Below are 10729 nucleotides of genomic sequence, written 5' to 3' on the forward strand. Positions count from 1 at the left end.
CTTTTTCTTTAAAGAATGACTGATAACAGATGTGCCACAGGGCAGGGTTGTTAAAGGGGTAGATTAAATGTTGTATTGGATTGTAGTTCATTAGGATAAAGCATAAAACATAAGAAAAAAAGTTCTCAAATGAATCTATGCGTCACTCCAAATATAATTTTGGGGTAGATGGGTGATATGTGATCATTACTTTTATTACAGGTATTGGTAATGAAACATCTAAAATCCAACAACCCTCAGACTCTTCAGTGTTCCCCACTACTGAGGCCTAATCTAATGCTGTGAAGCAAGCTATAGTTGGACCATAGTGTAGGACCCTGAGACCCTCTTCATTCACCTGCTACCCCCCAATCCCTCCAGACCCCCACTAATTGCTCTTTTAGCTTCTGTAAAATGCTTGGCTGCTGTTTAGACATGCCTAGACATGCCCTGGCATGCCCTGACCCCTGCCTGCTATCCCTCCTCCCTTCCAGGAAACTATAGATTAAGGAAGCCCGGGCATGAAAACTGCCCTATAAGGTAAAAACAGAGACTCCTGGCCCCACAGATAACAGTCAGCACATTCCACAGCCCTGAGAATAGCACCTACCAATAAGAAACTTCCAGGGCTGCATCTTATACATCCAATCAGTTTAAAATTATGTTGGCGTGTGTGGGCTCCTTGAACCAACCAAAATGTATCTTCGGTATCCCTCCTCTCTTTGTCTAAAACCTATAAAAGGCTCCACTCTCCCTTATTTTGGGCTCTCAGCACGGATCCGTTGAGTTGGTGAGGTCTGAGAGCCCGAGCTTAAGCCCGAATAAACCGTAAACCTTTGCTTTTGCATTTTGGTGTGTTGGGTCCTCGGTGGTCTTTTTGGGGTCCAGTGGATGAGGTACAACAATAGTAGTATTTACAGTACTGGATTGCAGAGAGAAAAGAGAGGTTGGTATATCTATGGGAAAAAATGTTTGGATTAGAAAAGGAACATTTTAAAATGTGATTTGCATCACCTCATGTCCCATCGATCCACAGCACTATCAGAGGGGCTAGCCTAATCTGCTGAATACTAGGTATCTGGTTGCATGGAGCAATTCTAAGATGTACACATTATTTAAAAATAAATAGCGAGAGGTGGGTGTGGTGGCACATGCCTTTAGTCCTAGCACTTGGGAGGCAAAGGCAGGCAGATCTCTGTGAGTTCAAGGCCAGCCTGGTCTGCATAGTGAGTTCCAAGCCAGCTGGGGCTACAGGGGGACCAAAAAAAAAAAAAAAAAAGCAATAAAAATAAATAGCCAGAGGATGGTTACGACATAATATTAAAATCTACTGGTTTGAAAAACTTTAGATTCTAGTAATACTTTTCTTTCATTGTGAACTATCACTCATCAAAGTTTTCAATGAGAAAAAAGCTCAGCTCCAAAACAAAATGAATGAAATATAAAAAAATAGAAAAATCTTCAATTAGCCAAAGACATTAGAAGAGTGTTCCTTTTTGTAAGAGTTACCAAATGAAATGTTTTTCTCATCTCAAGGAATTAAAAAAAAAGAGTTAAGACTCGAGGGTAATAGTTTCAGGAAAATCGATGCTAATTAAACAAGAACAGGATATTCTTTTAAACAGTACCCTTGAGGAGGGAAAACTTGGCATTCTCTGTCACAAGACTTACTGACAGTATGTCGAGGTTTAACGCAGAAGATGACTGTAAGTGACCTGGACATTCACGAATAGCCAGTGATAATATGCACACACTAGCACATGGCTGGTGAATGTTTTTTCCTAACCTTGAGAAGTTGCAGATTCAGACCCTTAGGTATAACTGTGTGTAGTCAAGCTAATCTTCCTGATGCTCTTTGAAACAGTTAATACAATCTATTGTGCCAGACCATTATTTTGTTCTAAAAGGAGTACACAGTTCAAACAAAGCCAAAGTTGTCTTATGACATCAATTCAATCCATTTGCTTCTGTTATCTCTTCACTGAGGTGTTTCTCTTTATCTCAAATTCTTCCACCTTGATGCTATAACCTTGTGGTTCCTAATACCATCTCTTAAGGCTTGATTGCCCTTTCACCTTGACTATTTTTTAGACATCGTGATTTCACAACTTTCTGGGACACTGCCCTTTTAAAATACCTCTTCTTTTTCCTGTCTGTGGAGCATTTCTCTTGTCCCTTGGGTTGATTCACTTAGCTTCTATCTGTGTCACTCAATAACTTTCTTCTGACACAAGTGTCTCTAGGTTTTCTCTGTTAATGGTGCCTCCTCAGCCCTCGCTTACTCCATAATCCACAGCACTCCAGCTTCCTCACTTCACTTGCTGCTCAAATGAAAACACTTTTATTGACGGCTTTCCTGATTTCCTCATTAGACTTCTAATTGAACATCTTTCAGTAATTGGTTTCCTGGATTGCTGTCCTTCATTTCTGTGGTGGAGTCTATTGTCTGTTGTTTTTCTTGATGCCTCTCTGCCTAATCTTTTTCTCTTTCTGCCATGGGTTCTTGTCCCCCTTTATTAGTACTGTTTTTAGTTAGCATATAAAATAACAGGTTTAATTTTGATACTTCCATCTGCAGCTTATTTTTTGCCTTCCATCATCCTCCCTTCCCCCATCCCCACCTGCCTTTCTTCCCTCACACAAATATTTCTCCTTCTGCTTTAATAAAGAAAAATACCATGTTTTCCCTAACATGCAGAATCTAGATTTTCTTCATTTACCAATATTTTATTTATTATTTTAAGTTTATGCATATGAGCACATTGCCCACATGTGTGTAAGTGCACCTGTATCATGCTATGCATCAGATCTTCTGGACCTGGAGTAATGGAAGGTTGGTAGCTGCCATGTGGGTGCTGGGAACCAAACCCAGGTCCTCTGGAAGAGCAGCCAGTGCTCTTAACCGTTGAGCCATCTCTCCAGCCCCTAGAATCTAGATTTTAAAAAGAATATTTATAGAACCTGAAAAATAGAGGAGAGACTGTGGAGAGAGGAAAATGTGTAAAGAGTGAAGGTGTAGTTTCTTTTTCCATTAAAAAATCCTTTTCACCCAGTTTTTTTCTTAACCTATAGTACTTAGTCTGCATATAAATTCTCACTAAGGTGAGCCATCATAAATGTGTGTCTGTTGCTACGATTTGAATGCTTTGATTCTGCAAAGATGAATTCTTTCATGTGGCAACTCCCATCTATGGGCCATATCCATTCTCTGCCTAGCTTTCTAGCTTTCTAGTCTCATAACTCTTCACTCTTTTCTTAATCATTTACAACCTGGAGACTTAAAGGATTTTTTTTTTTTTTAGCTCCCACTATGCTTTCTCTGTGTGTCGATTTTGCTCTCTCTAGCCCCTCTTCCAGACACCCCACAGTGCTTTATCCTCACCCTTTTTCCACTTCCCAGCTTCACATCTATGCATGTTCTAGATCTTAATGCAAGCAGAGAGTCAGAATGCCCTTCTATGACCCCAGGAGCCTGACACATGTGCATGCCATCATCAATGTACCTGGATTCCCATTTCCAACAGACAATGAGTCCTTGTGATCAGGAGCTCTTAGTGTATGTTTGCTCGTGCACTATCAGTTTAGCTAATCCTACCTAATTGCTGTCTCCCAAACAGACTTTTCAGGACAAAATTGCCTTTCTTTTACATACTGTTTTGGAAGTTTTGGAATCTGATAATGGTCAAATTCTGTCACACATATTCATTTTGTGTTACATAGAAGAATTGATGGTTTTGAGATTATAAATAAGGATTGGAAGACTAATTAAAACATAGAATTGGTGGAAAAGACATACCATTTTCTACAAATTTACGAGAGTCAAAGATACTTGTTCTACAATGGAATGTCAAAACTTGCTAACAGTCTGAGCTAGGGGTGTAGCTCAGTGGGACAGCATCTACCAGTGTACACAAGGCCATGCTTTCCAGGCACTGGAGCACCAGCAGCACCACCACAGACATCTTCCTAACAGTCATTACAATATGCAATTTCTATTAATGCAGCGCTATTTGTGGACACTAGTAGCATCCACATGATTTGTTACTTGTGAGAGCAGGAGATCAATTCTCTCCTGTGAATAGAGCAGATTTCTTTAGTCACATGGTAGAGAAACATTCATAGGATGTATGACTTGGATTTTCTGTCATCTGTCTCAAATTTTGTATACCACATTTATATACAAAACTATGCTGTGGACTTAGACAATATTTTGTTTTAAATAGTAACATCTTTTAGTGCTCGCTGCTTAAGATACATATTTCTGAGTAACTTGATAAGCTGTTTTACCCAACTTATTCTAAATAGGAGCCCCAAGGAAGAAATCAATGACTTCATCTACACTTTTAGTTAATGTGAACCTGGCCTACTTTTTGAGTTCATTCCTAGTTTTTACCTATGGGTATATATTCTTTAATTAAAGATATCAAAATAGTCAAGCACAATGCCCCAGAGATACAACTAATGGCATAACTTTTAATTACTAAAAAACACTACATAAAACCTGTGGGACTGCACTTACAACCATGATTTTTGCAAATGTGTTGCAGCAAAGGGCCTCTCTCTGGTGATTGACACTTTGTTTCACAGCTGCTAAGCCTCCTCTGATTATTAGTTTATTCATGCACTCCTGGGATTACTGCCACATGAAAGAGCACAACAGGAGAAGAGATGCATTTCTGTCCCTTAAACAAATCACCTGGGGCAGTCGTTAAAAAACAGAGGATTCATTCTAATAAAATATTATAAGATAGACGAATTGGACAGGACCTGGTATTAAACACACCTAATATCTTCTACATCTTTCTTAATAGCTAGTAATTTGACTGCCACATGGATATAGAAGTGAGGTCTGGCATCTGTATTAATTTTAGATAAATTATTAATGTATATTTTATATATACTCTATTTACTTGCTTTACAGTGTAAATTTCAATGTTTCTATACCTACATAGCTTTCTCTCTCTCTCTCTCTCTCTCTCTCTCTCTCTCTCTCTCTCTCTCTTTTAAACTCTTTTCTTTTTTGAGACAGTGGCATTTAACACCAATGTCAATTTACATTAAAACAAATGTGCTATTTAGTATCTAAATACTTTAAGCTTCATTTTTTTCTCATTTGTAAATGTTGATTACAGATAGTTATGATAATTGAAAATATGCGTCTTTCTTTTCTTCCTTCCTTCCCTCCTTCCTTCCCTCCCTCCCTCCCTCCCTTCCTTCACTTCTTTTTCTTTTTAGGAATTGAGTATACAGAAGTGTCCCATCTTTGATGTCAACAAGCTCAGGGTTTACTGATAAAGATACAGGATAAATTTTGATCATTTTGATCAGTTCATTAAATGTGCTACTAAAGCTAAACAGTATAATCCATCCCACTTCATTAAATAATCCATAATTATATAAACATAACCATAAAAATTTCAAAAATTATACCCATGTGTATACTATCACAAGCTTCAGAAACCTCAGACAATCGAGAAGGAAAGGAAATCATTATAAGCACTGTTGACATCTTGTGGTATTTAATTTTAGGTTATACAAAGTACACATTTGTTAATAATCTTGTGGTATTTAATTCTAGGTTATACATATTACATATTTTTTAATAAAGATCACATTAAAGCTTGAAATCGTGACTTTTCCACTTAACAACTGACTGAATTTCTTTTTTCAGCAATAGTCTTTAAGCACCTCTTCCCCCACCCAAATGCGTTTTGGCAGTTGCAGTACACCAATGTTCTTGTTTCTTTTTTAAGGTGTCTGAAGGGAATTCAGTGGGCACACCCTCTTTTCTTTCTCTTCCTAGAGATAATTTGTTCCAGAATTGGGCTGTGACTCACTGGTAACATCAGACCTCAGAGTTTGATTTCCAGAACTCTAAATGTTACTTTTAACATCTACTGTGTGTCTGGACCCCTGTTGCAAAAGTTAAATATAGGACAAAGTTATACTTCATTCTTTAGACCTCTACCCTCTTTAATACTGCAGGACTTAAAATAGAACGCAATCCCAGGACATCTAACCTTGTTATCCTGTAGATAAAAAAAAAATTCTGTATCCTGTAGTTAGCTGATTCTACTGGCATATTTCCTACATTACTTTAAGTAGAAATAGGGTTGAGGTTTCCTTTTTCTTTTTTTCTTTTATTAAAATATTTTATTTATTTGCATGTATTGCCTGCATGTATGTAGGTGCACCTGTGTCATGTAATGCTATCGGAGGACGGAAGAGGCTATCTGATTCTCGTCTGATTCTCTGGAACTGGAGTTTTGGACAGTTGTTAGCTGCCATGTGAGTGCTGGGATTTGAAACTGGGTCTTCTGCAAGAACAGTCAGTGTTCTTAACTGATGAGCCATCTCTCCAGCCCTGCTTTTTCATAGTCTATGAAAATTTAACACAGAAAATTAACAACATATACATGCTTTGAAAGGGATAGTTTGCATTCTTAGAAATAATTTTTATATCTTTGGAACATATTGTTTATCTATAAACATTTATATGTGTATGATTTGGACACATGTATTTGGGGTACTTATTATTCTTTCCAGTAGATATCACTGCTTAAAAAACTTGTATTTGGGGTTGGAGACATGACTCAGAGGTTAAGAGCACTGACTTCTCTTCTGGAGGATCCGGGTCCAATTTCCAGCACTCATATTGTAGCTAACAACCATCTGTAACTACAGTTCCAGGGGATCTGACATCCTCTTCTGGCCTCTACAGGCTTTGCACAATAAAGATACACCTACATACATGCAGGCAAACACTCATGCACTTAAAATGAAAATAAATAAATCAAAAACTTTAAAAGTTGTATTTGACCACATTTATTAACACAGTCTTACAAATCTTAGAAACATTCATTTTAATCAGTATTGTTGTGCAAGTAGCTTTGTATCTTTGAGTCTTAAGTTCATCAGCTGTGAGTAGAGAATATAATAACCCTTTCACAGAAGTTATTGAAGAATCTATAAAAATTCTGAAATATTGTGTAAATAGAAATTCCTGTTCCTCCTAATATTTAGTCCCAACTACTATATGAGATTGAAAGTAATAATTGTACTTTTCTTAACTTTTCCCAATTCAAAATGATTTTTTGCTTGGAGCCAGTGATGCTTGTATGTTTCATGAGACAATACTGTTCCACATGCTTCTATGGCACATCCTATTCTCAATAAGTCAAACTTCCTTCACTTCAGACAGCGTGATTGCTTTCATGAACACATCCCAGATAAATTAAGGCAAGGACAGCTCAGAGATATAACTGGAGATAAAGTAGATTTATATATCAGAATTTTGAAAGCCTATCTCATGTGCCACTTGAAGTGAACCACCCCAATCCCGTTCAGAGTGGGCTGAATAAAAGTTCATGATGATCTGTGTAAAGGCTCCAGGAAGAGTTGGCTTCTCCCAGCAAATAGCAACACTAAATCCTGTGAACTAGTGTGGACAGAGGGTTAACGTTTTCTCTTTTTCATTCCTGTGGATTAGTTTTACATCCCTATGAACATGAATAGGCATGCATGGAACATGCTGGCCAGATCTGAGCTTTGAGACTTGTTCATAAGGTCCAGGTTCCTCTATCCTGCAATTAGCCTAGAACATTTGCTTCCAAAGCATTTCATGCTGGTTTCCTAAATGTGGCTTTTGTTAGGCAATAAGTGTGCAGACTTGAAGAATGGTAGATTTAGAAATAAAAGCACATACTCCTTCTTGGTTTCGATTACTAACATTATCTCAAATATTAAATCTTCAAAGTTTGCTTTCTCATCTTTATTTTTCCCATTATTTTACAGAGCTGTCCAAGCAAGTGACAAAGCTATGGTTTTAAGTTTCCTTTTTTCCTTAAGCAGCCTTATCAGCACACCTATTTAACTGTCACATGCAACCGCTTTCCCTCCTCTGTTTTTCTCAGGCAGTAGTAGAGGGAAGATCTTTACCTATTTGCATCCCAAATAGGAGTTTTTAGGAGTTTAACTTTCCATTATCTTATTGACGAAGGATTCTTCCAGACCTATCTCTGTTTGCTTTTTTGAAAGTCAGGCTCTCAAGATTTGATTTTCATTAATTTTTTTTCTTTTAATAATTTATTTCTTTGACTGTGTTTTACTCAGAGTGAGTTCATATTTTGGTGGAATATGCATACTGACAGAACAAAGTTTTAAATGTCAAAGAGAATATTCTATTTTATGGTACATAATTCAAAGGGCCTTTGAAGACCAGAAATAGCAAACAAGGAAAGCCATGAAAGCCTCTTTGATTTCCCCATAAGACACAGTGGCCCTCTGCACACTTCTAACTGTCACAGAGACATCTGCTGTACTACACACTGCCTTCCTTCTCTCCTGCAGAATATTTGACTACCTTTTAATATGTGAAGGTAATAATCATGGTCAAATATGTAAGGTCTATTCCAAATTCATGTTTTTTTATTTAAAGGCAATAGAAGACAACATATTAAAAAATAAGAGAATCAATGTCCTGACTCAAATATAACCTTAAGGATCTTTCCCAGGTTGGACCAAATCTTCAAAAACAAAACTCCATTAATGATGTGTTGAGATACAGTCCTAAGTCAAAATGAAAATTGTAGACCTTGTGTGAGTTTCTCTCCTCTTTCTCTCTCGTTGGTTGAAGCTATTTCCCCAACACTAAAACATAGATTCTCAAAGTCTCTTATATAATTTATTAGTGTAAAGAAAATCTCTTGCCATGTATATTAGTTTGCCTAGAACTTCCATATCACAGGCAGGTGACTCAGAAAGTTGCTTTGTGGCTGGATGTCTGTGGTCAAGATATTGGCTGGCTTGGTGCCCTCCAAAGCCGCTTTCCTTGCTGTATGGCTAGATAGATGTCTTTTCCTTCTCGGGCTTTCTTTGGAACTGTAGGACCCCCAGGCTGGGGTACCCAATGTCCACGGGAGGCCGCACCCCAATAACTCAGTCCTCAGACCAGGAGATGCAACAAGCAAGAGGATTTAATCATTTGCGCAGACGGGCCCCTGCCTCACTCAGAGAGAGAGAGAGAGAGAGAGAGCAGCAGCCCCGAGCTCAGCTTACAGGCGATTTTTAAAGGCAGAAACCACAAACCACAACCGGTAGCAGTGGGAGGGGGCCGGCAGCAACCGGCAATAGGGGCCTGGCAGCAACCGGCAGTAGTGGGAAGGGAAGTCTCTGGTGATGTCCAGAGCATGAAAAGGTCAGCTCTTTCTCAGCAGTTAGAAATTATTTCACTTCTTACTTCCTTGTTCTGAATATTCTTCTTTGGTCTGGGGGACTTGGTTTGAATCCACTTTAACCTGGGGGGCTTTAGTTTGATTCCATCATTCCCCCTTTTCTTATGGCAAGAATTTAATCATAAAATCTATGAGTTTTCTGGAAGCATCATAGCAGCAAGGTCAGTGAGTACCAATGTGATGATGGCAACAAGGATGATCAAGGCCACAGAGATGTGGATGATAGTGACTAATTTTTAGTCGGAGTTGTCTAATTCCCAGTCGGAGTGGTTTATGTGTTTAGGACTTTGAGGGTTGTGGGTGTAGTCAGGAGAACCGTGTAGGGTCCTTTCCATCGTGGTTCAAGAGTCTTGTTTTCAAGCTGGGGTTATTAAAAGAAGAGGGCGAGGGGGACAAAGTTACATTGAGAACAGGAGGTAGCCCTCCAAAAAGAATTTTGTAGATGGTTAGACCGTGTATAGCAGGAGTATTTCTAGCTCGAAATAAAGCTAGAGGTAGGAGCTGTACCCAGTCTTTAGTGCCAGTCTCTAAAGCTAATTTAGTTAAGGTCTCTTTAATAGTTTTATTTATTTTTTCTACCTGTCCTGAACTTTGGGGTCTGTAAGCACAATGTAATTTTCAATTAATCCCCAGTGCTTTGGCCATTCCCTGACTTACCTGGGAGACAATGTTTTGGCCACTCCCTGACTTACCTGGGAGACGAAAGCTGGGCCATTGTCAGACCCAATTACCTTAGGCAGTCCGAATCGAGGGAAGATGTTTTTAATCAGTTTCTTTACCACAGTCTGGGCTGTCTCCTTCCGGGTGGGGAAAGCTTGAACCCACCCTGAGAAAGTGTCTATGAACACTAAAAGATATTTATAACCATTGGGAGGACCTCAATAAAATTTACTTCCCAGTTAGTCCCTGGTCGTGTTCCTGTTTTTCTCTTACCAGATGGGACCTTTGATCTGATAGCATTCACCAGGGAACATGAGACACAATCTCCTTTGTTTATGTTTCAATTTTAGCCTCAAAGTCTGAATGGGTGTAGAGAATACAAATACCTTCCGCTGCCTGATGGGCAGTTTCATCTGCCATCCGATTGTCCTGAGCAATCGGCCCCTGGTCTCGCTGATGTCCAGGGCAATGGATAATGTTGACCTTTCTGTCCTTTGCCAATTTTTAGGGCCTGGGTTAAGGCTTCTAATTCAGCCCGTTGGGCTGAAGTTCTGGCCAGCAGGGCTTGGGCCCAAATTATTTTCTCTCCATTGACCACCGCTGCCCCCGCCTCACGTTTACCGTTTCACAGAAAGCTGCTCCCATCCGTATAACAGGTGGCATCTGTATCTGTTAGGGGCTGGTCGGTGAGGTCTTCTCTGGTCCCACGTGTCTCCGAAAGTCAGCCAGGTCACGATGTAGAGCTTTATCAAACAGAGTAGGGGAGTTCTTGAATCCTTGGGGAAGTCGCGTCCAGGTTAGTTGTCCCGATATTCCAGCTTCAGGGTCCTTCCATTTAAAAGCAAAGATGGGCTGGC

This window comes from Nannospalax galili, unplaced genomic scaffold (assembly GCF_000622305.1).
Source record: "Nannospalax galili isolate Female #2095 unplaced genomic scaffold, S.galili_v1.0 scaffold329, whole genome shotgun sequence".
Taxonomy (NCBI): domain Eukaryota; kingdom Metazoa; phylum Chordata; class Mammalia; order Rodentia; family Spalacidae; genus Nannospalax; species Nannospalax galili.